Source organism: Neopsephotus bourkii, unplaced genomic scaffold, assembly GCF_033783945.1.
Source record: "Neopsephotus bourkii isolate Nb327-2 ecotype Australia unplaced genomic scaffold, CSIRO-AGI_Nbou_v1 NB_1542, whole genome shotgun sequence".
Lineage (NCBI taxonomy): Eukaryota > Metazoa > Chordata > Aves > Psittaciformes > Psittacidae > Neopsephotus > Neopsephotus bourkii.
Window position 1 is genome coordinate 6,840,298 of NW_026902018.1, and position 25,583 is coordinate 6,865,880.

The following is a 25,583-nucleotide window of genomic DNA, read 5'->3' on the forward strand; positions in this document are numbered from 1 at the left end:
AATGAAACACAACAAAAAAGACATTTATATTCCATCTAAGGAAAGAAGGAAGAGGTTATTTTTAAATAACTGACAACATAATACAGTGGAAATCTATTCATTGTATCTCTCCTCAATCCCCCCTTCCCTTCTGAAGTCATGCTGGTGTGCAAAAAAAAGGGTTACTTCCAACAGCTATTCCACCATCACCTGAGACCTCAGGAAAATCCCACAGAACTGTGGAGTCTAGAAAGTGAACTCCATAGGAAGAGCTCGTTTGGCTAACCAGCAGTTCCAGTCCTCTTAATATCTGTTCCAGTGCCATCCGTATGTGCATACATCAAACATTTCCAAATTCAGAATTTAATCTGATACATATTTAATTCCCCATTGATTCATACATTTAAAAGCCAAAAATGTTTCCTTCATAAGCATACACCATAGCATTTTTAGTCATCCAGGTCTAAATACCATCTAGTGACTCTAGAAATGTCAACTGTGGCTACACAAATACTCCTCATCCCATTTGACATTTTTTCTTCTAGGAGCAAGAAACACCAGAAATTAGGGCAGGAACATTCACCTCTGAAAGTCACCAGAAAGAACTCTGCATTTTTCAACATCTCATTCTTTTGTTTGAGCTTCAGGTAGTATTCTCATTACAGCATTTCTTATCCTAGAAATTCCTCATACAGATAACAAGCAGGATCCATTGTCTCAGATTCCCAGTCTCCTCTTTCTGAGACCAGGAACATTTCAAGTAGATGATTCCTGCAGATCATCCTTGCTTAGTTCCACTCAGGCTGAAGTTTACCCATAAAGCAGACATGCTACTACCCTTCCCCATCCAGCCTGCAACACAGGTTCATCATTAAACCCTTTCTGTCTGCTCCTCCTTTGACTGGAAGGTACGGTAAGGCCAAATAAATGTATCAGTGGTCTGTAAGGAAAAACCCTTCAACCCTGCAGATGCGCTGTAACCAAACTGGTGCTAAAACAAGACTATACATTTGTGAGGTAAGGTGAGCCTAACTTCTTTTAGCTTTAGTCTCAGCAAGAATATGACTTCCTCCTCTAAGTAGGCTAATTTTATGTATTTTATTAAAATATGCCCCATTTTTAAGCCAGAAATAATTCATGATTTATGTTTAGTGTCACCTGGAACAGACAAAAACTACTAGAAAAATACTTCCCTTGATTTTAGAGTCGTATTTTTCTAACAGTATGTTTTGGTTCAGTTGATTCAGAATCAAGACGATAAGCAGCCTAAGGCATTTGTCTTAACTTGGAACATCCTGGGTAAGATCCAGATCCACTATAACCTTCATCTATGGCTGTGAGCTACTTAACCTTTTTTTGATCAGGATGCATTGCCAATAACACATCCACATGGTAAGTAAAACAAGGAGATGGGTCAGCAGCAGTTATGACATTAAAAACCACACAGGCTATCTCTTCTAGCAAGATGGGTACTATTCTGTGTAGTTGTGTGAGCAACTGTCCCTGATGTGTTGTGTGGGTTATGACAAACAACTGGATCAGCTAATGCTAACAGACCATGCCATTCTCACCCCATTCCCATGGGTGCGGTCTAACTGACATTGGCAAACCAAGTGCTGGTTTATACAGTTGAGAGCTTGAGCCCCAAATCCTGGGAAGCCTGAAGCTTGCTAAGGTTCGTACTATCTTGCAAAGTCCTTTTGCAGCCATGGCTGCTGTCCATTTGGTAGCATGACCTGTAGTGCAGGGGAGAAGGGGGAAAAACCCACCAGCTTGGACCACAGGACATTTAATAAAACACCTGTACTTCACCACAAGAATGCTGCTTCATTCCAGTGATGTATTTTTACTGCTGATTTTAATCAAGCATCTTACAGCTCTCAGATGAGAAAGGTGGGAAAAAACCTGTAATGCCTTTTCAAATTGCTTGTTCTCTCTCACTTGTAACTAATTACCCCACTCACACTATTAGAGCTTCCAAGTGCTTTTATGTTCGCTCGCTAAGAAACAACCAAAAAAAAATGGAACTTGACAATTAGTCTCTAGCTATAATAATTAAGATAAATATTTTCAGAATAAGGAACTTAACAGAACACCAAGACACAGACATTGCAAAATGCACGGGAAAGTAAAGCATCCATCAGCAAACAATTTCCTGCCATTCAATGAGCTCCACAATTGCATCCTAATCACTTCTTTCTTTTCTTACTTCGGTGAACATAATTAGTTATTAAAACTTCCTAATGCAGTGAGAATTTGAGTAGCTTATAGGACCATAGGAAAGTTTTTGATGCATCAATAACATTTTGACGTTGCACCATCACACGTGTCCAGATCAGTATTTTTACATAAACAGCATGATGTAAAGTACTGTAGCAATCTGTCTTACCATTTGTTTCCTAATGTCTTATTTTGCATCATCTGCTAAACCTGGGATGTGGTGGTAATGCACTCATCACACCTTCTTGGGTCCTTACTCAAAAAGCTTCTCAACGTGTACCCAGAATGATTAGTGCGTGGCTGGTTGTGTGAGCAGCAGCCTGTGGATAGGTGAAGCATTGGCAGACCCCCTTAGTTTGGTGGGTTTACCTGGCCCCTTGCTTCACACTGCACTATGCTGCCTGTTAGTGACATGCATAGAAATAGGTGCAATTAAAGTTGCCAAGTATGAGGCAAACAGTAAAGTCCAAACTAAGCGAGAGACACAATAAAATGGTGTGGATAGACAAGCGGACTACTTCTCAATTCAGCTCCTATACTACCATAAGCACGTATTGCAAAATCTTGCCAAGGGCATGAATAGAAAGCTTGTATCTTTCCCTCCTTCTGTCACTCAGATGAACTTCTTTCGGGCATTTCGGACACTAAAATAACTAATAAAGAACTTGGGTCATGTAATTTATTTGGTAACAGAAAATCTACCTGCAGATTCATAGCTGCAACCCTCACCACACATGTAGAGCCCAAAATCGGCCTTAAAGAACAAATGGTTTTCTTGCTTGTAACAACGTATAACAGGCAACACAACTTGAGTTACACCAAAGGAAAAGAGACCAATGGAAAAGAGCTCACTTGGTCCCAAGTTAAATTTGTCTGTCCGTGCTTTGTCTGTACTGACTGCAAGAAGCTCATACCCTGAATTGTATGTTTTCCTTGGCCGGAGCTGTGTCACAGATAAATCACCAGAAGTACAGGCTGAACTGAATAGTACCCTTTGAGTTGCATTTTGCATCTGCTGTGATTTACTTCTGTTAGCCAAGAGACAAGGAGGTGAGAGAAGGAATTCTTCTTCCCTAAGCTCCTCCTTCCTTCACCTTTTATCCTTTTTTGTTGAAATGCTACTACATTTCACAGAGAAATGTAAGATATTCTGACTGACAACGTAGTTCTGCTTTTATATAAGATATCAGATGGCAAACATGAGGTATCTACATCATACAGCTCAGTATGTGGGCACATACTCTGTCACAACTTGCATCAACACATATGAAACAGTCATGGGAAGTGAGGTCTCTCCACTTGAAGATGTGATACAAACACAGCTACCACACAATGCACTTAGCAGCAACACTGTACACTCATTCAAGGCTTTCCACGTAACGAGGCGGGCTACAAGCTGTTTGATATTCTAATATTTACATTCAATTATCTTGAGAAATTTATTTAAAAGCAGCATTATTTTGGTGTCACTTATGAGCTTGGAGTTCCTTTATAAACTCCTACTCATTCTTAATTATAATGTAAATCAGCATGTTAACATCAAGTAAGCAACAAATAATGAAACCAGCCGATACAAACACGGACAAAGTTTGGACAGAAGCAGTGGCAAAATGCCCAGGAAGTTACAAACCCTCTGAACAGCTCTGTCAACATGGGTAGTTACACAGATCTCTCAAAAATAGATGCTCTGGGTAACAGCAGTTCCTGCCAATGAATTTTATATAAATATTACAAAAGCAGTAAAGAGCCCATGCATCAATACACAGACATGTCATAGATAAGAATCGTGGCTTTTTAAAATGTCAGGACTGAGAATGTACAACAGTGTTGCTCAAGTCATTACACGCTAACAGTGGTGTAAATCATTTATTAAGGCAACAATAGCTGAACTAACATTGGCAAACGAGATGCACCTTCTTCCTCAACTATGTTAGTGTGCTGACAAAGACAAGGCATATTAAAAGAAAATTTATGAAACACAGAACTACAAAAGCCAGTGTATAGTGATTCATCACAATGTGCTATGATACAGGCAAGTAAAATTCAAGCTAATCCCTTCTACTGAAGGAAATGTCACAGACGTGTCAGTAAATTAATATTTATAAGAAGCCCAGAGAGTTTAGTGTTTTTAATGTAGGAGTAGGATTTTCTTCTAAACATCAAACAGAAATTGCATTAAAACTGCAGTTGCTTGATTGCTGCAAACCTAAATGACAGTATTTTCCAGATTTGTTTTCCATCATGTCAGCCAGATTAGCAACTGTACACAACTGGGAGATTTGCAAAATCCACCAAGTAGCCATGAATTATACATCCCTAACTCTTTAAAGTTAATGCACAATAATCTTCCTATCAAGAGCCCACTGACAGCTGCTGGTACTACTTTCCTAATATTCCTCATTACACAGACATCTAGGAATGGAAAAACAAACAGGTATGCACAGAATCTAATACCACACCAGTGCACTTATATGTAATAACTGGGACTTTAACGACAACACTGTTTCAAGAATTAGGTAGCAAAAAGCCCTGTCACTGATCACCTTTTATAAAAAATTTAATTCTAAACTTCACAGCCTAATATCCATAAGAATAAGAGTTCATCACACACAAATTAAAACACAGCACTTCATCACCTTTTATGCAAATTTGAAAAGAATTTTGTTGTATTACATGCTATTACGGAGTTTCATTTAATTTAGCTGATGAATTACCTAATTTTGTTTTCCAGTATCCTAAGGATAACCCAGTGGAATATAGGAGCTTTTCACGGGGTAGCAAAAGTCACCTTCTATGTACTACAGAAACAGGATTAATTTATTCATTTTAAATGGGAGGCAAAGGTGATCTCCCAAAAATTTATAATGAAAATTAATCTTGGACAAAAAGAAGAAAAACAATTAAATCCCAAAGTCAGTGATAATGCAATATTAATGCCAGCAAAGTTCACAGTAATTGTGGGAAACTGGTTGCAGCCAGTTATATTCTTCAAGAACAGAATTCTTATAAAGCAACTCAGACCCAGTTCTGTAATCACTTCCATGACTCTTCAGCCTGGTAGAAATTGCAGTTAGGCCTGGAACTGGTGCTTAAAAACCCCAAGACAACAGCACTGAAGTTACAGACTGACCAACAAGAGCCTTTTAATATGCTTTTGCTTCTTGTTCCTGGAAGTTGTGTGTGCCTAAGTATATGATTACCCCAAAATCACATATTTATAATCTTCTGAAGGGCCACTGCAGGATTCAGTGGTTTTACCTGAATTACAGCTAGGTTCATACACCTCAACTCCTCCTGGGCAAAAGTGAGAGGTTCTGGCCCACAATATTCTTGCAGTGCAAGTAGGGCCTTCCAGAGTATCAAACCAACCAAAGCGATAATGGACAAGTACAGCAAGTACTGGTGACAGAGTTATGTTGAAGACAAAGCTTTAGGTCCATGACTGTAATAAAATCCAAGGTTATTTTTTTAATCTAGGCCGAATCACCCACCTGAATCACCAATCAGACACAAATATCACTCAGTAACAGCTCCCAGACCAACATTTTTACTGTGCAAGGATTGGCAGTGCAGAGGAACTTCTGTTAGGAAACAGAAGAGCTGTTTCCTAAACAAACCAGCAGTTTCTAGTTACTAGTACTACTAGCTGCATTCCTGTAAATTATATAATAGAGTGAATTTACATGACAAAATTTAATTTCAATGTTTCCAAGTAATATAAATATCATTAAAGTGGTTCAGTGCATCCATCCCCAGCCACAAAAATGACGAATAGTGAAATGATCCTTGCTTATTGAAGACTTGACTTCAGCATTACACAGCTTCCTATTCAATCAGGCAGTCCAATGAGCAGTCTGGAAGGTGAGAAATGGCTTCCCAGCTAGGTTTCCTAATTCAGGGCTATTGCCCCTGTGCAGGGGGGAAAGGCAGAAGACACCAAAGGAAAGCAAATAAGAAAAAAGGAACCTCAAAAGTAAGGAAGAGGAAAGCAGCAAATGGTTGAATTTGTGGGTGAACAGCCAAGTTCCTATTTGAAAATGTTTTGGTGAAGAGGAGAAAGTTTAATACAGGAATATCATGGCTACCTCACTGGGTTTTAAACTCATTTATTGTACAATCAAACTATAAAGCTAAGAGTTGTTAACTAACTTGTTCAGCAAGGACTTCCCAACTCAAGTTGGAATTTTTAGAAGTAAACTTTAAAAAGGAAATCTTTATTGACAATTTTAATATAAAAAAGAAAACTGCTGTTTACAGTTAATATCTTGCTGTACTCATACAACATAGATTAGCTGCTATAAACCAGAATAACGCTGTAACAGTTTCATTACGATTACAATAACCAGAAGTACTCTGCAGTCAATGTTGTCAGATGTTTCTGTGTTGATCTGACATCATTCCAGCATGTTAATTCTGCTGCACTGACTGCCAGTGGCTAACATCTATTGGCTTGGCAATTAAGCTGGCAAGGTCTCAACTCTGAACAAAAGGCAGTTACCAGATATTTTGTCAAGCTGGGAAATTTCTTACTGAAAATATGTACTTGAAAAATGTCCAGTTCTTTCTGAGGACACTCTCTGTGCCCCAACGGAAGAAGAAAACCAGCCTGAAAGAATGCTTAACAACTAGTATTTGGTGAATAAAATTATAGGGTAATCTAAAAACTGTATTTTCTCCATAAATCCGTATTTGTACTGAGGAGTCTTACTAGTCTGTGCTGACAACTAGAGTACTTTAAGCAGTCATCATTACAATGGTACCTAAACCCTGTAACTGGCGTAAGACCTTCTGCTATATAAATAGACAAGTTACTATTAATATGCTAACAAAGTTAAAAGAAAGGGAAGTAAAATACAGGTAAGATTTGAGGAACTGCAGAGAGAATGACAGTTTGCTGAAGGTCAGAGCCATGAGTGAGACACCAATCTCCTGAATTGCAAAACTAACACAGAAGTGATGCCTTCCTCTCATCCTCAGGAAGAAACACAACTGAGCGAGGCCTCTGTCCCATTTCCAGCTTTTACAGTTATTTACATGAAGCAGGATTTTTTAAACAAGAGCACAAAACTAGCTTGAATCAACTGGAAGTCCCATAGCCAACCTGCAGAACCCACAGTGCTCTTGTGGAAGGTAAGGAGATGCACACATCTCCCAGCAAACTGATCAAGTGGATGCATGTGTATGCAGCTAAACCTAATGAGCATTCCCAAACCAAGAAACTACGTACAAATGGTTAGGAAAACAAAGGTACAAGCAGTCAGATCATTTCAGATCTGCTGGCATTCTTTAAAATTTGTTTTATGTTCCAGAGATGCACTGATTTCACTAATGAGATTTGGGCTAGTAGAAATTGCAAGGATGCGAAATCTGTACCTAGATGATCATGAAAGAGTGTAGCATGTCTGTCTGACTTACACAAAAATTAAATGTATTCTACTTAATTGCATAACAATGTTTCCATTTGCCTTTGTTGAGAAATAATAAGTTCTATTCATTAACGATGAATGACCTGAAGGGAGAAGTTCACATTAAAAGAAAAAGTAGCATCTCTACTCAGTCATGCACACAAAACAGTGTTCTATTAGCATAGGTTAAGATCACTAATACAAGTTGCTTTGATAAAGCAAAGTGAAAATTAAAGGTGAAGCACTGCAGCAATCTAAAGCAAAAAAACAATTGCAGGGAAAGGTATAAATAGCATCCAAACTCATTGCTTTATGAGGGTAAAAGAGATAGCTAAGAAAAATATCTAAGGACGGAAGAGATCAATCATTTGTAGTTGTTACAGATCAGAGCTGAGTAACCTTCCCTGGCAAGCTGGGAATTCACACACAAAGCAGACAGCTTACTGAAGAAGGAAATACAAAGAATATTTGCATTCCAGGTCCCAGAACTCCTACAAGCTGTATGCTTCATTTTAATACATTCAGGCTACCGGGCAGTTGTTCTACTCAGGCTATTTAAAGATACACCAACTTATTCAAATACGTGCCTGCAGTTTTTCCAATTCCCATGACAAACAAAAGCAGCTAAAACATGCAGTATCAGCTTCCAGAAGTGTGTGATTCCACATTCGCAAAAGGTTGTGGAAGTACCTATAATCTTGTATTAATTGAAGCACAGTAAATACAGATATTAACTAGCTTGTTTCCTAGTCCTTTTGGTTCATAAGCTTAATAAGGATCATAGTTAAATAGTACCAGTTTGTTGGGCTTAATTTGGTCTTTAAACACTAAAAAATGCTTCAGCCTCTTCTTTTAAAAAGATTAAAAAGGTGAAAGCAGTCAGAATTTGGTTATTCAGGCACTTCTGAAAAAATCAGTTGCTCTGCCATCCTGTTTCCCTTTTTATGGTGTTGCTCTCTTCCCTTTTTCATGTATCATTGAAGCTCTTCTGATATAGAAAATTTATTACAACCTTGCTGTAAAGAATTCTAACCAATTTCTTAGACCCACATGGTTCTACATTTATCTTGAAGGTGAATGAAGGGAGATTAACTCAAATCATATTCCCAAAACTCTGACCTCTTGCTATTTTCAAGCAACTTCTTGCTTTTTCTAAGAAATATCAAGGGGGATGTGCTAGAAAAAAACCTAAACAAAAAAGACTGTTAGGATTCTGAGAGAGTACAACAGGACAGTATTAAAATAAAGGGAAAAAATGTACATTTATTTCAATATTTGCCTATTTTTACAAACCTACAGATTAGATCCCTAGAAATTTGGCGATTACAGTAAACTGGTTAATCCAGTTCAGTGACAGCTTGACCTCAGAGTCCCAAACACTGCAGTTTGTTACTATCAGAGACACAAACAGGAGACCAAAGATGTCTTTGAAAGATCAAATTAACCAACCAAACACAACAGTGGTAGTATTGAAGAGTACAGCACACACTAGAAAGCCTAGCAGCAAAACATGCTGACACCAAATAAATTTTGTGAGTGGGATGAACACAGAAACACTGGCAAGGAAAAGAGCTCGAGAGCCCCACGTTTCCCCCTTAAACAGAAGCAGCAGTGCCAAGCGTGAACTGGCAATGAGCATGTGCCAAGGTGCAGGTGGAGCTAAACCCAGAGAACTGTCAGAATCCCTGGCAGTAGTGCCTGAATCCCTGTATCTATCCCTCTTGGTGTATGTGTTCCATGTGGCTGCTGTGATAACTTGCCTTGATAAACATTTGAAGGTACTAGGTAGCAATGGACTAATTGATATTAATGTTTTTGATGACTGATTTAGTGACTGCAAAGAATTTTCTTTGTGGCAAGGCAGAGGAAAAACAATCAGGGAAAAAAACCCACACACAAGCAGGAAAATAAGGAAAATAAGGCTAACAGTGAAAAAAGCACACACTGAGTCTGTCCTACAGAGCTACCACTAGGTCAGGAAAGAAAATAGGTGATTAATAGAAAAGAACTAAACAGGTAAACAGTTCACATGCATCTGCACCATGCTATTGCTCCTGCTATTCATGTTGATAGTAGGATTATCTCACATGCCTGGTAAGATTAGTAAGTGTGACACTGCAATGCTTTTAATATTTATATCTTTATCAGTATACAGCTGATGTAACTATTTAATCATTTTTTTTATGTAACTCTTCTCCTTGTGCTCCCCAAACAGAGAGAAACAAAATGAGAACAGAAGTGGTCACAAAACCTAACAGTGGCACAGCATTTGAAAGTGTGGGTACAATGTACGCACTCTTGATCTCTTTGGTCTCAGATGTAGTTGAGGTATTGTGCCTTACAGAACCTTGTTGTCGAAGCACACTGCTCATTACAACTCAAGCTCATAGGCAGAATGGGGAGTAAGGCCACATGGGAAAACACAACGGGGTAAAAAAGCTGGCAGATCTAATTTTAGCTCTGCCAGCCTGGGCAGTCCCCTCCTAACAAGCAGCAAGTGTGATAAAACTGATGAACAAGCCTAACTGTCAGAAATACAGAAGCAAATACTCTGTCACCCAAGTCCTATTTGCATCTTAAATATTTATAATCTTCAGACTTAGGAGACAGAATATGGCTGCACATCTGTTCTTTTAATCTAAATGCCTGCTTTTTAACGTAAGCAGCTAAGCAACTGAAATATACTGTCACGACACTTCTGTGGGACTTTGCAAGCCAGCTTCCAGTCTGACTCCATCATTAGAAGGCTGTGGCAGACCATGAATGTTCAGATGCTAGTCTTCTCTCTCATTATATTATTCCTCCCGAATGATTCAGTAATGCCTCTGGTTTCTATGCCATCAAAAATGCAGCTAAGGACTGATGAGGTCTAAAGTGCTGGTCTCAAAAAACCTCAGCTTGACTAGTTATTTATTAGAAAAATAAAATACATGTCATATAAATACCTTGGAAACTGGCAAGATAATTTTGATTTACAGTCACAACAGTGTCACAGGCCATGGGTGCTTCTCAGATCTCAAAATATATGCCAGAAGTGAAATGGATCCTGTAAGTATAGTATCAGACATAATGATACCGTACCAGCCTTGCAAATCTGCACAGAAATACACTTGTCTGTGACTTGCTTGAATAATTGTAATGAATGAACAAATAATATTTTACTTGATATCAAGAATATGTAATTGCCCTGAGTAGGCTGAAAGAACATTTGCAAAGCTTCTATATATTAAGCTGCTCATATAATGCAAACATGTCTCCATGATAAAATAAAACAAGCTGTTAGGCCCTCAGGGCCTCATATAAGTCTTATTTTTTTGGACCCATAGAAAGGGAGATGGAGTTTTCCATGTGTCCAGAGGCCACCCAAGTACTAAAGGAAAGCACAGAAGCAAATATACTTGATTGAATCCATGCTATTAACTTACATTGATTAATTGTACCAGAGTTTTATTAACATAAATTGAATGTTATGTTATTAAATGAAACTTAAGTGTTCACAAAAATGTCCATAAATTTTTGTGAATTTTGGTAAAGCTATAGCATATGTTTCCTTAGATTGGTATATGCATAACCTTGTTATTAAAAAAACCCTAACAGTTTCTCTGTTAGCCATGAACAGCTCTATAGGCGGGCAATAGGAAATTAGATTACCCAAGAATTACAGAATTCCACTGTGGATGTTAATTAAAAGAAATCACTAAAGCCACAATGGTTTAAATCAATAAGAGAGTAAAAGTCCACATCAAGGTGGGATCAAAACCTACGGTTAAGGCCACAATAAATCTTGCTATTACTCTGCTGCATTCAGTGGCATTGAGACCTACAAGCTGTAGTACCTTTCTTGAGGAAAGTCACAATATAACCTTATTTTCATGACAAGTTGTTTAAGAATATGACTGAGCTTTCATTAGGTCTCTGCAATTTACAGTTTTGAAGGGCAGATTTTAATTGTATGTGTGTCAATCATAAACCCATCCAATTGTCATGGAAACATAGAGTCATTCCACTGAAGAGTCAAATGATTAACTTGGCTGCTGGAACAAAAGTTTTATTGCTGCAATTTACTGAAACAGGCTGGTTTGCATATATTAAACTGAATGGAACCACAGTAATGGCCAAGCTGCTGGACACAGTGCTCTGCCAAGATTTGAAATGGATTTGATACTTCAATTCTTTGTAGTAAACATGCATTATTCTGATTGTATTTAAGCCCAAAGGATGTTACACAGAATACTTCAATTCTGTAAGACTCCCATGTTTTTGTCCACCCTCAAACATGACTGATTACATTAATTGGGTCAATTGAGAATTTAAGACATAAGTAAGGCTTAACATGCTTAATATACTGCTTTGACAAGTGCTGCAGTTCTTATAATAGCAATTAATGTGATATCTATATCTTTGACAGGTGATTTTCAAAGCTGTTACAACTTTGAGGTCAGAATTGCTTTTTCCAGTCAAGAAACCCACCTACTTGGCTACCATTCCTCAAAAATCTGCCTTGTGATCTGTAATTATGCTGTTCCCATGAGAGGATCCGCGCTGACTCCAAGGCAGTGCAATGCTACCAGCACTGTTTTGAGATGAAGAGAAACTCAGACCCAAATTCACCAGGTTCTTTATTTAGGTAACTAAATCCTCATTGATTACTGAGGAGCTAGAACTAACTCATCTGAAGTAAAACAGAAAACCAAGTAACAGAGCACTTACAGGAAGCATATAATCTTCCATATAGGTCTTCCTAAAACTTTCTATTTTCTTCTTTCTTTTTTTCTAGGTCTTTGAGTTCTGATGTTGCCACCCTGAACTCTGAGCCATTCTCCCCCTTCTTACAAACCTATGCACCTGTTTGGCTACCTATGCTTTGCCTGGGTTATCTGATCTTTTCATTAATACTGTGAATAAATTACAGAAAGAGCATATGCTGTTTAAAAACTGATGAGCACATACTAGTCAACAACTGAAATTATGGAAGTCATGTTCCTTACCTATCATATTCACCCTGCAGCCCATACAAAAAGGCAGGCCATGTGCCTTACTACACATAGACTATATGTCTGTCTGCTGCAATTACATGTGAACCTTCAAACCCTAAACAAATGTTTTAGCCCTGCAAAGACATGTCAAGATTTGGCTAAAGATTTGTAAAGATCTGTAAAGATTTGGCTATCCAAGGCCAAGCTTTTTAATAGCCTCCAGTTACTGACACTTTTTTAAGTAATTCAGAGCACAACTGTCAGAATACTTAGTCCTTAATATCTGTAATGACATGATCATGCAAGAGGAAATTATTTAGACTGACTCTGACTGCGAGCTCAGTTTCAGGAGCTGCCTGTTGTAATAAGCATATATAATATATTAATTTATATGCATATGTAATCTGGATACAATGGAGATATGTCTAAAGGGTAGCATTCACCCCCCTCCCAAAATGTTATGGAAAAGAAGAAGGAAAACTGTAGAGACGACTGATAAACTGGCAAACAGCATCTCCGGATTTCAGCTTTATTGAACTAAAAGCATGAAATACATTAGCCCCTTTTAATCCCTTTCTGAAATCTATCGGTCAGATATGCCAGAAGCAAAAAGACCAAGTAAAATGATCTGACATCTTGCTACATTCCAAACTGGCAATTCGGAAAGATAATTTACTCACTGAATTCTTTGTCACAGCCCTCTTCCCATCCTGCAAAGGCTGCTGTCAGCAAAGTCAACTCTACAATCTGAAATCCCCAAGAAAACCCAAAATACTGTCTACTGTTTAATATACAAAAAGCAAAGGAAACCTTTTATAATTCCATTAATCAGTAAGAAGTTAATGAAATACCACTATTAACATCATAGTGCAATTATTTTACATTTATAGAGCTTTTTCAATCTAAGACTTCAATGTGTTTTCCAAGGAAAGTAAAGTTCTCACCAGCAATTGCTATTGAAGATACACCATAACATATCCAAGCTAAATACACAGCAAAACCTGGGATTAGAAATCATTTTTTACTTTCATATCCATACCCTTTGATCACCATGCTGACTCCTAAGGATGGAGCAGCTCAAAAGGGAAGTGAAAACATTCCATTAAAATTCAAACCTGTAGATAACACGACATACGTATTTCCACATGCATTTATGATTTCCTGCACACAGAACCTGTTACATTCAAACGTCTTTGAAGTCATTTTCAGAGCCTCTGTGAAAATATAGCAACTATACTCCTCGTGAACTGTAGTTTCAATGCAGCAAGTGCCAAGAGACTGAACCACTACCTAAGCTTGCTGCAGGCAATGGCTGAACAGTGAAACTAAATCTGGAGGGCTTAACTTCTTCATTTTTCATGTAACTAGAGCAGATATTAACGTGTTGAAGCCTGTATGTTCAAGTATGCTTCAAATCATAATGGAACAGCAGCAGAAATTTTATGTAATTTTAGAGAAGGAACAGGCTTTTTCATGCAGTTTCTTTGTATCTTTAAATTCAGCAATTTCACTTCAATGTATAGAATATTCTTTTCAATTTATACACTAACCCCACTGATTTTTCATATCAGAGAAAGGAAAAAGACCACATCAGCTCATGCACTGTAAAATCAGACAACTCTAATTAGTTATAAAAGAATTAAGCTATCCAGGCAGAAACCACCCAGGCTACTTCTGGAAAACTACGAACAGAAGGAAAGGATGAAGATTTTGTTTATGGGAACAAAGTAACAGAGCAGCATATAACTACATCACATTATCCAGTATAGAAACAGACATGGGTTGGGTTGTAGGGTTGGCTAGTTCAGGGTTTGTTTAGGGATGGGGGGCAGCGTTTCTTCAGGGTTTTTTGGTCTGAGGTTTGACTTGAACGGGTGACAGAGCAGTTTCATTCTTACCCTGAGCACACACTGCAGCCGTCATAGAGCCAGTGGATGAAGAACAGCCTGCTGTGCTGCTCAACACAAGTCAGTCAGCCACAGTATTTCCCCTCTGCTGATACACCACCAGTACTTCGTGTTACAAAACTATCCTGCACACATTTCATTCAAAATGACCCTTTTTGTGTGTGTGTGCATCCAGTGTACACATAAGGGTTTGACGAAACAACAGCAGCGATAAACATCAACCCACATACATAACCCAGGCAGTTGTTACTCAAGGCACAGACACAGTGACTTTCAGCTACAGAAGTGGAATGTTGGAGCAAAATAAAAGCAACCAGAACTGTCAAGCTGTATCTGAAACTGTGGGACTTGTAAAAAGCACAGTTATATGGAAATCATTCAACTAATTTTAGGTGGTAGAGGAATACTTTTTCTTGATTTAGAGAAAAATATCCCCAAGTGAGGTTCATTTTATATTTCCATTTCATTAAAGAGGATACAGTTAAATCAAATGAGGTAAACTGGCTAGTGCTCATCTTGAATCATATCTAGTCATATACGGTACCCAGTCATAACCCTGCAATTTCATTCCCTGCCATAGCTCTGTTTTTACACCTATTGTAAAATTGCATAACTTTCACATTATTCCACCTCTATGTAAAACTGCTCTTCTGAGTCCAATAGAGAAAGAAACCAGATCATTTAAAAAAATCCTCTTTATCAGAAACACATGAACAAAGCTAAAAATGATATTCTAAGTGCCCTGTTTCCTTTCAGTTTATTATACCAATTTACTCAGAATCACTCACCACCAGCAGCCCTTGGACTTAAATTGCTCCACTCTTTATTACTGCCCAGGACAACGAGTACTAGCGAAGATTCTTGTTACACACAGAGCTATTCCCTTTTGTACTTGAAATAAATAAATGCATAACTATTAAAAAGTTACTCTGAAGAACAAAGTTATGGCAGTTCATGTGGTCCATTAAATAATGAGGAAAGAACGGATGCAGAACTGCACGCTGTACTCACGCCATTAGTCCTGTTGGAGCTGGGAATGCTGGCCCCATGAGTGCTACTGCCCTGAAGCCACAGTTTGGGGGGTGTGAAATTTCATGCTACAATATCTAAAAATATGTAGAAGCTGGAACAAACTCAACATCAGTGCAAGTCCCATGGAGTAGAAGACTGGCCTTAAATATTTCAGCTATTCCAGTACTCTGGAATCCTACTCTCTAACAGTGACCAATAGCTGATGCCAAGGAGAAGCACAAACAGTAGTACTTTCTCAGGCTAATGTTACATACAGAAGGAACATAGGCTGCCATCCTGGATAATGAATCTGTATGTTCTGCTACAGCAGAAGCATCAATAGTACAGCCCAAATACTATAGAATTGCACAGGGAGAGATTTCTGAACTCCTTGCACCATGGTGCAATACAGGAGTTTGCTGTTAGATCCCTGAACATTTCCATGTTTCCACGTTTCCAGTCAAAAGGCCTGTTTTGCAAGGAAAGGGAGGGAATTACACAATCCATAACGGACTGCAAATTACAAATTTGGGGGAATGCTTCTGAACACCTGAGCATGGAAGGTATTAGGTTTCTGCATATTCCCTCTACTGCATTATACTACTTTTCTCATGGAGAAAAACTAGCAAAGTTTTGGATTTATCCCTCCTCAGCTCCAATACAAAAAAAAAACCACCCCAAAACCTCTTTTTTTCTTCTCAATCTTCTCAGTATTGTGTCATAAGCTCCCATGACAACCTGAGAAGCACAGAGTTTTCAAAGAGAAACTTGAGGCACATTTTGGAGTATACGGTATTTTTAGTAAGCTGAACAGAGCTGAGCCATATGGTCCTACATTTTAATGTGATGTAATCGAAAACTACTTCTTATTTTTATTTTTTACAAGCTAAGACAGCCCTCATCTTTACAGTATTTTGCACTTCAGATGGGTCTTCCAAGGCAGTCTGTTTTGCCTGCAACCAGCTTCTGATAATTTGTTCTGGATGTTCTCCAAGACAAGAAAAAAATCAGTGCACTGCAATCTCAGGCATCACCTGGGACTTTTCATGAAGCAATAGGAACAAATTTCTACACATATCCCTGACTACTACATGCTTCACCATAGGTGGAGTTAATCTAAGGCACTCCTCTGTAATATGTTTCTGTACTGAAATGACTCCTTTTGCTTAATTAAACCAAGTTTAATTAAGTTGACACAGAGATTAAGTTCAGCTCTCAACTCCCAGCCTTCATGGTAAATTCAAAATACTAAACACAGTCAGGCATAAACTCCTGTCTTTAAGACCTAAATGCAGTTCTGGCCCATGAGCAGCCATCAGAGGTGCTGCATAAAAAAAACCAACAAACCCAAACCAAACAACAACACCCCCCCCCCTCCCCCCCAGATTCACCCAGCTTGGGCACTCAATAACAATTTCAAATCTTTGTACCTATTTTAAAACCTTTCAGTCATTTAAAAATGACTCAACGGAGATTAAAAAAGAAAATTATATCATTATTTTGGCATGCTAAATCACCTGTTTTTTTTTCATATATGTAATTTATGTCCATCTTTGCCCAGGGACGTTGTGAATGCTCCATCCCTGGCAGTGTTCAAGGCCAGGTTGGACAGAGCCTTGGATGACATGGTTTAGTGTGAGGTGTGCCTGCCCATGGCAGGGGGGTTGGAACTGGATGATCTTAAGGTCCTTTCTAACCCGAGCGATTTTATGATCCTATGATTCTATCTTACACAGTGTCCAAGTGGGTAAATACTTGAAAACTATAAAATTCTGTTCCATTTTGCCTGTCATTTAAAACTCTGCTTGCTAACCGTTTATTCCGTCTCTTTAAAATTGGGATAATTCAGAATTTTAATGCAATGGTCCTTACGAAATCTTGTTTGATAGACAGCACACTCTTGAAGATACAAACCCCCCAAATACCATTTAACCATTAGAATGGTCTAGTAGTGAATAAGCTACTGCTATAGAAACAGGCAGGAAACGCCTGGAGCAGAATTGCACTTGTTTGGATTGTTTACCAGAGAGATTTAATTGACCCACCAGCAGGTTATTTTGCTGATCTCACTGCCTGTACTCCGGTTCTGCTCACAGATGAATCAATGATGTTCAAATCTTGTTACCTGCCTCTGTGGCTTCAAAACATCTGACTGTGCAAATTATTATTTTATCCCTTTTCATCTGGTAGGCTAGCTGAGTTATGCACAATATTGTCATAGAGATATTATCTCCTCTCACAGCAATTCAATAGACCTTGTAATTAAGAATTATTTATTAATATAGTTGTACCTATCAAGCCATTAACCCCACACAACACAAATGAAATTAGATCTGCCAGAAACCCTGTTAGGATACGGTAGGATCAAGATTTAAGACCCCTTGTAGCTAATCTAAGGCTTCTCTTTTTATGGTGGTCACTTAACATTTCTTGGGCAAACTGCCATGAGGAATGTCAGCATGTAAGAGCAAGTAACCTACCTTAGAAACTGGAAGAATGTGAAGCCTTTCTTTGGGCCTGAAATTGCCCCAGCTCTGGAATCACCCAGCAGTATATGGTGGCAGGCAGGGCAACAGTGGGGAAACATTGCCTGCTCTGAGTGACACATGCCCTCTCCTGGCAGATCCAAGCAATATTCCAGGGTGGCCGATGCCTGCATGGGTGAATTAAAACTAGTCCTTTTACTAGCAGTATCAATGCACGTTACTAGAGGATTTTTAGTATTACTTTTAGTAGTAGTAAACATTCATGTATGATGAACTGTTCTTAATGCTGCAGAAAATACACTGGACATGTTTACTCCAAATAACCTGGCATTTTTCAAATAGGTCTGGCCTTAGAGTACATAAGGACATCTGAGAGACCAGACTCAGTCATCAAGATGTCAGTTAGAGAACCAAGACAGAGGAAAAAGCCCCCAGAATATAAAACCCCATCTTGGTTTTAATATTTTTAGTTAATGATGGGCATTACTCCATGGAGTTCATATCCCCACCATGCTGAACAAGCAAAGGAAGGCTTTCTATTATTTAATTCAGTATCCATTTAGCTCAACTGCAGGACTGTCTCCATAACATTCACATTACTGTCTTTCTCCATAAAATTCTGCCACTCATGAGCAGACAGAAAAGAAAAAGCAGGTTGGGACAGAAAGGACATCGTTTAATATTAAACAGCATAGATTTAATTGATTAGTGCCTTGAAGCAGGTTCCACTGAGCAGCCCAGTAAATCTGGGTAGAGCTGCTTTGAAACTACCCTCCTTTGAAAAATGGACTTACAGAGTGTCAGCAGAACTTGCACTGTGTTTTTTAACCTTATAATTACAACAGGTTTAGGTAATTGCCTCTAAATGTTTTATGGGAATTTTAATGCACTTTAATTTTTCTCAGTAGTTTTCATATTTCCACTTCCTTAAGCTTATATCCTGAATATTAAAAACAGGTTGTGATTATGGAATAGAAATAGGTGCTAAGGAAAGAGAAATTGATACAGGTAAATAAGAGCTACCTGATATTAAAAGTAATTGTCCCATCACTGCTAGGAAATACCCAAGGCAAAGAGATCAAACTGGCTTGTGAAATACTGGACTTAGAGACAGTCCTATGAAGATACCTCCTAGGAGGAATAAAGGAATTAAAGTCCTCAGACAAAGGTCAGACGCTTTTGTGTCTCCTGATCATACGGCTGGATAAAATACTTTCTAGTGCCAAAAATGGTGCAAGTCTACTCTAATCTGATAATGAGGTCTTAATACCCAGAACTGATACCTTTGCTTGAGTCAAGAAGCAGGATGCTGGCAGAACAACCTCTGTCTGGACTAACCAGGAAGGAGTGGCTTTGAGGTTTCTAAGATTTCTCTGATGATGAAAGCAGACACTTCAGCAAAGAGATTCAAGCAAAGATTTTTAAAGATCTCCACAAGTGGAAGTACAAGAGAAATAGCAAAATACGAATAAACATTTTAAGAATAACAGAAAAATATTCATTTATTTCTGTATTGCTTGAACTGCTCCGCAATATTTTAAACTGTATTTTCTTCTTTCAGGTACATGACGTCTACCAATCACAGTTCCTTAATGGATCCTAAACAACCTCAGTGTACTTCTGTCCCTCCTTCCCTTCTCCTGCATCTTTTCCATGTTTTCCCAAAGATGTTGCCCATGCTTGCACATTTCCCCATATGGAATTACAGCAAGTAAACACAAATGGGAAATTAATCCACTCCTGCAGAAGTACATACTGCTCTCAGATCAGTAGGACAGGAACTGGTTCCTGGTAGATGCTGAATGCTCACACAGCAAGTACCACTGTTAACACACACTGATGCTTCAGTATGAGTTTTTTAAGTGTTATTGCTTATTTCCAACCAGCACAATTCTGTGTCCCTTTTTTCCTCCCTTTACTTTCTTATAGGGCAGCAGAACTAACTCCGTAACACTCTGGTTAGAGGAGATTGCTCGTTCCAGACACTTCTCATTCCGTACCACTCATCCATTTCATGAAATCACTGGAGGGTCACAATCCTTTCCCTAGCTTATTTTCCCCAAGAAAAAATAAAAATGACAACATGTTTCCTGACTCATCTGTTTCCCACTGGTACACAGCTCTATGGCTAAAATATTCATCAGAGCCAAAATCTTGGGCATGATTGAACTTTAAACAAGCTAAACATCAATTGTTTTGATTTATAGACCCAGGAGACCAAGTCAATCACAGAAGACTAAAGTAAAAATTAATTTGCCATTCAGAGCTGCTTATAAGACATGCCTAGCCTGAAAAACATAAAAAATTAGTATTAAATAGATTGTGTCATTGCTTTCATTGGACAGAATAGCTTAAAAATCTGTCTTCCTAGTGGTCATATAACCAGAATATCCCTTGCTCCATCCAGGATTTCCTGCCTCCCCATGACACACCATTGAATACTACTTAGGTGAACACTGAACATAGATCATCTCAAGCTGTACCAGATTTATGATATCTCTGTAACTGGACTAACCTACTAGCTCTGGCATCTGTTTGGGAGGCATAGCATAAGGCAAGTTCATCAGTTCAAACTTCACTTATAAATAGATAGTGCAGATGCATTTCAGAGCAGATATTGTAGCCCATTTTCCATTTGAGAACTTCACATCTTTTAGGTAATGCACATACATAAATACAGAACATTAACATAACAGTTTATGAGATGCAATCTGGTGTGTTTTACACTATACAAGAATTTGTAGGTTTATGACAGAATCAAAACGGTTGTTAGATTGAGCTGCAGGTTAACACACAGGGCCTGATTTTTCTGTGATACACTGGATGTTAAGTTCATGTGGCATTTAGATCAAAAGGGAAACTGTTAAGGAGTAACCACTGTCAGGTAACATGCAGCGCAGTACAACTGGCAAGCCTCCCATTAGCAAATGGAGGGCTGTCTATCATCACTCATGCTACCACTATCCAGCTTTCAGCCACTGAGACAGGTCCCTACACCATAAACGGCAACTTCACTTCCCAAAACTAAATTGTCTCATAAATTCCAGTCATTCAATATTGTAATTGTATTTCTATGGCTTAGATTGTGGCTGCAGGGAATGAAGCAAGCAGGAAGAGAGGGCAAGTTGTAAAAGGTAAATTTCCCTTTCATACTGAAATCTTGTAGTGATGAATAATGGACCCAGAAAGGAAGGACAACTGTTGATGAATCAGTGATAGAATAAAAACTTAATCACTTGCTGAGGTCATTTAGCCTATCAGTACTAAAAGATTTGAAAGCCTCTAATTCAGTTCTTCACAAAAGAAGCTCCCTGCTGTTAACAACTTCACAATGAATTTTCAGCTTCAATTTCAAATCAAAACCACCACTGTAGCTCCATACTTCTCTACCAGGTACTAAGTCAAACACAAAACTCAAATTCTGGGCAGAGAGCATCACCAGCTATTTACAATTTGGGCAACTGCTTTGTATAAATCATAAATTAAAGTACATACCTCAATCTGGCAACTTAAGTCTGATTACAGAAATGTTTTATGTTTATGCACTGAGTGGAGTTCTGCTTCAAACATCTACATCAATCTAAACCAAGTACCCAGTTTATAGATATTATTTTAGGTGCCTTTGCTTCTGTTTTAGTAGAACAGTGGTCATAATGATATTTTAAAGAAAAACCATATAGCTACGGTTCTGCAATGACAAAGAATGCAATCAATCTGCTAACACCTGACAGCTGATAAGTTCACAGTGTCCATAAAATGTATTACTATGTGCATGTGTTAGAAACATCCATATTCCTGGCTCCTTACTCACCTATAAAGCAGGAGAGTGGAATTGCTCTCCTGAGATTCATAAACAGATTTTGATTTCATCCAGGAAAACCTCCATCTTCTTCTTTGCAACAGAAAGTTCTCCCACTTCAACCTGTTCTTTGCAGCTTCAAAACAACGGTATGATTTATGATGGCTTTGTGGATAATGCAGTAAGTTTACATCACTAGAGACACACCAAAAAAAAACCCCAAAAGCCACAGCAAAGAAGATTTTCTCAGAGGTATTTATAGCCTGTAAGACAAAAGAAATTAATATCCATTTATATTAAACAAGTATCTTTTCCTTCTTGTGGGTTCCATAAAAGATATTTTATTTCAGGCCATATATTCTACGCTTACATATAATGACAGTTCCATAAGCCCTGACTCAAAGAGAACAGCTTCTACTAGCCGAAGAAATCAGCCCTGCCTGGGCTCTGGGAGATTTGCCAAAGCAAAACAAGCTCCATGGTAAAGGTTGTTAGGAATAAGAGACATTCTTTATGCTGTGCTAAATACAGAGACTAATCCACTTCTTTTGGTAGGAAGTATGCAGGTAGGGAATGAGCAAGCACTGGTTCCAGACTCTTCCACTCCTGCTTTTCAAAGTATATTCAGGGAGTCATCCATTTTGACCTGCTTTTCTTTGGGTTTTGATGTCATGCACTACAAACCCCAGCATTATGCTTAATACGACAAATCTATTGTACTGTGCTGGAAATCCTCTCTAATAGTGTGGGGGATGCTAGCAGTAAGGGCAGTAAGTCAGTTGGCTGCTGTTATCATCAATCAAGCATGAAGGCTCTGCTATTCTGCAGCCTGAATTCTTTATCTAACTGATTAGTCATACAGGCCAACTGTATTACAGTATTGCTTCCTAACTCCTGTTATAGAACTCCTCCATTTGGAGTATTAAAAAACCCAGCTGATGAGCCCAGTGTTGTATGAAACATGTTTTGGAGAGGAAGCACAGGCACAGAGGACAGAGAGGAAGATATACAATCCCCTTATCATCACAGATCTTCATTCAAAAAGTGAGTGAAAGCTTGCAAATCAATTCAAAAGCAAATAAAGCCAGAAGAGGCCACCAAGACAAACACCAGAAAGCTATTTTAAGGTGCAGAGTGAATTAAATATGCAAAGAAATTAAGCATAGCAAAGAAAAAACCTTACTGGCAGAATTAGCCTTTCTTTTCCTGTTTGTCAGACAACCAAGCAAGGCTGTTCAGTAAAAAAGTATCAGTAACATCTAAATTGAATATGCTTTTTGGTATGCTCAGGGAGGTTTTCTGTTTCAATAGCCCTCCGAAGAAAAAGAAACAGCCCCCTTAAAAAACATTCCCGTTATTTTCTCTATCATGTTCTCAACTGTTCCCCATAGAGACCTTGTGTCAAAGGTGGCCTTTTTTGCCTTCATAGAAAAGTTACTACTCAGCTATTTCTTCCATCCAAGAAAAAGAAAAACACCTTGCTCAAGAATCCGATTTCCCATACACCCCTACACATGCCTACTTGCCAGGAAAGCATTAATTCAGGGACTTGACAAGAAGCCATCATATTTTAGCCCAGAATCACCCTTCTTTCTGCTTCTTTGACCTACACAAACCTATTTTACATGCTCATGCAGCTTTTATCACATTTTGCTTCTTCCACTGGAAGTCACACTTGGTTACAAAAGCCTTTGAACATAACAAAGTCCAAAAGTATCACAGCCATCAACTTAATCTAAAAGGATGAGCATGACCTCCACATTGTACAGCAGACAGGTGCTAATATAAGATGCTTTACCCATAAATGCCTACCTTTGGATAAGCGTGTCTTGCCTTACACCCTTGCCAAGCAAAATTTTTTGATTTAGACTTACATCCATCTTATCCTAAAAGCAGAATTACCAATCCAGGATGTCTGTTTCCTTTTTCCCCAGCACCTGGCATCACTCTCCTGCTTCAGAGCTTTCACATACCCTGTAAGTCCTAGTCACTTCTCCATAAACAGCTGTACCCAAAGTGACTCTCAAACAGCTTTTCTCTTCAGTGCAATGTATAGAGGACGAGATATTATACATTAGCCAAGTATCTCTTCTGCTGTTTAAAATATTCTGTTCTCACCGTACCTGCTGGTTTCAATATTCAGAAGTTAAAGCACTGCTGAGCAGGAATCCACTGGGATTTCAGAGCAGAATGTAAAGAGGAATTACTTAGGGGGAAAAAAACCACCCGCCTGCAATGATGGAGTCCTGCAGTCAGAAAATGCTCCAGTTGCAAAGCCCTCATCCACCAAATGCTGAGGATATGAGAGAAACAAGAAAAAACAGAGACAGGCCTGTCCCTCCATCCAGAAAAAGCCACAGAATACATGTTCACAGAATTGAGTGTCATATGTGCCAGATAAATAAAACCAAATCCAATTAAAATCACTATCAATATGCAAGACAAATAAAACAAGCATGCTCTGTACATAGAGATTCTGCAGTAGATTGCTCTGCTGTTTTCTATCGCATATCGATACAAAGACAACTGCAAAACAGAAATAGGAATATTTTGTACTTCATATTCTTAATATAACAGGAGCTGACTTCTTTCAGTTTAATGTATGTCCACAGAGACCCAACCACAACAGTCATCACAGTGAGGTTTTTCTCTAGTAAGCCCCTTGGGAAAGGACTGGCTTAATTTTCCTCATTTGTACTGTGCCAAGCACAGTATGGTTTTAGTCCCAATCCAGGCCTCCAGGCACTATCGCACACAGTCTCCAAACAAGCAAGTTGACATGTTCAACGCAAGATTCCTCAGTTTTAGTAGGCAGCTTGCAAGATGTGAGGATAAAGCACCGCAACCGTGGTAAACACGACTTGATTGTACTTTTAAAATAAAGCTGCTTACTCCTCCTTTTTACTGCTTACTCCTCCATTCTCTCTCCCGCTTCTGTTACTACCTCTTCCTGGAGATACAGTTTACAGTTATTATTTGTTCCAAAAGGTGCGTTAGCTTACCCCAGCAATAGCATAAAATAAGAACTACATGAACTATGAATAGTGGGACAGAGGGTTAAAATGACCCTTGTTCTTTTTTTCTTCTTTTTTTTCTTGCTAGTATTGCTGAATAAAAAGGCTGAAACATTTGTTTTCCAGCCAGTAATTACAGAATAACTGTCAGACATAACCCAAAAAAGTTCCACTCTAGCTCTCTACAGCTTAAATCCATGTTAAATTTATTCAGATTTGATTCCACCCTCAGAAAGCCAGTCGTCTTCTGTCTTTTATTGTTTATATTAGATATAGTGAGTCATGGAAATAAAGTGACACGAAGGCACATTTACACTAAAGAAATCATCCCACATCTTTTCATATTCTCCTTCCTGCTATTTCTGCAGCCTGCCTCCTATTGAGTCTGGGAGATTGATTACCCAAGCAAGGGCTAAGCGCTTATTCTTGACTCCAGTTATTTAGCTGCTCACGTTCTCATCTTAGCATGCCAATTTGAAGAAAACAAATGCATTATCCATCAGCTACAGAATCTGAATGAGTGTGTACAGGACTATCTGACCTGTGTCTAGAAACAACAAAGTGACAGTAATGCTATGCAAAGATAATAATCTAAAAGTACCACTAGTTTCCATTTTTATGTTGGTGTAAGTTATGAATACCTAGAAGAAATGGTTATCTCTCTGGATATGAGAGTTCAAAGGTAATCGAATGCTTAACTTAGGCACTTTGAATGCAGAGCAGAACATCTTCCAAAACCTGAAATCTGTGGGATTAGCATATGACATTAGCCACAGGCTATAAGGA

The 25,583-nt window shown here is 38.5% G+C and overlaps 1 protein-coding gene across 7 annotated transcripts in view; it reads right to left on the reverse strand.

Moving 5' to 3' along the window:
- Positions 1-25,583, reverse strand: part of ARVCF (ARVCF delta catenin family member) — a 277,932-nt gene that overhangs the window by 179,376 nt on the left and 72,973 nt on the right. The window lies entirely within an intron of this gene.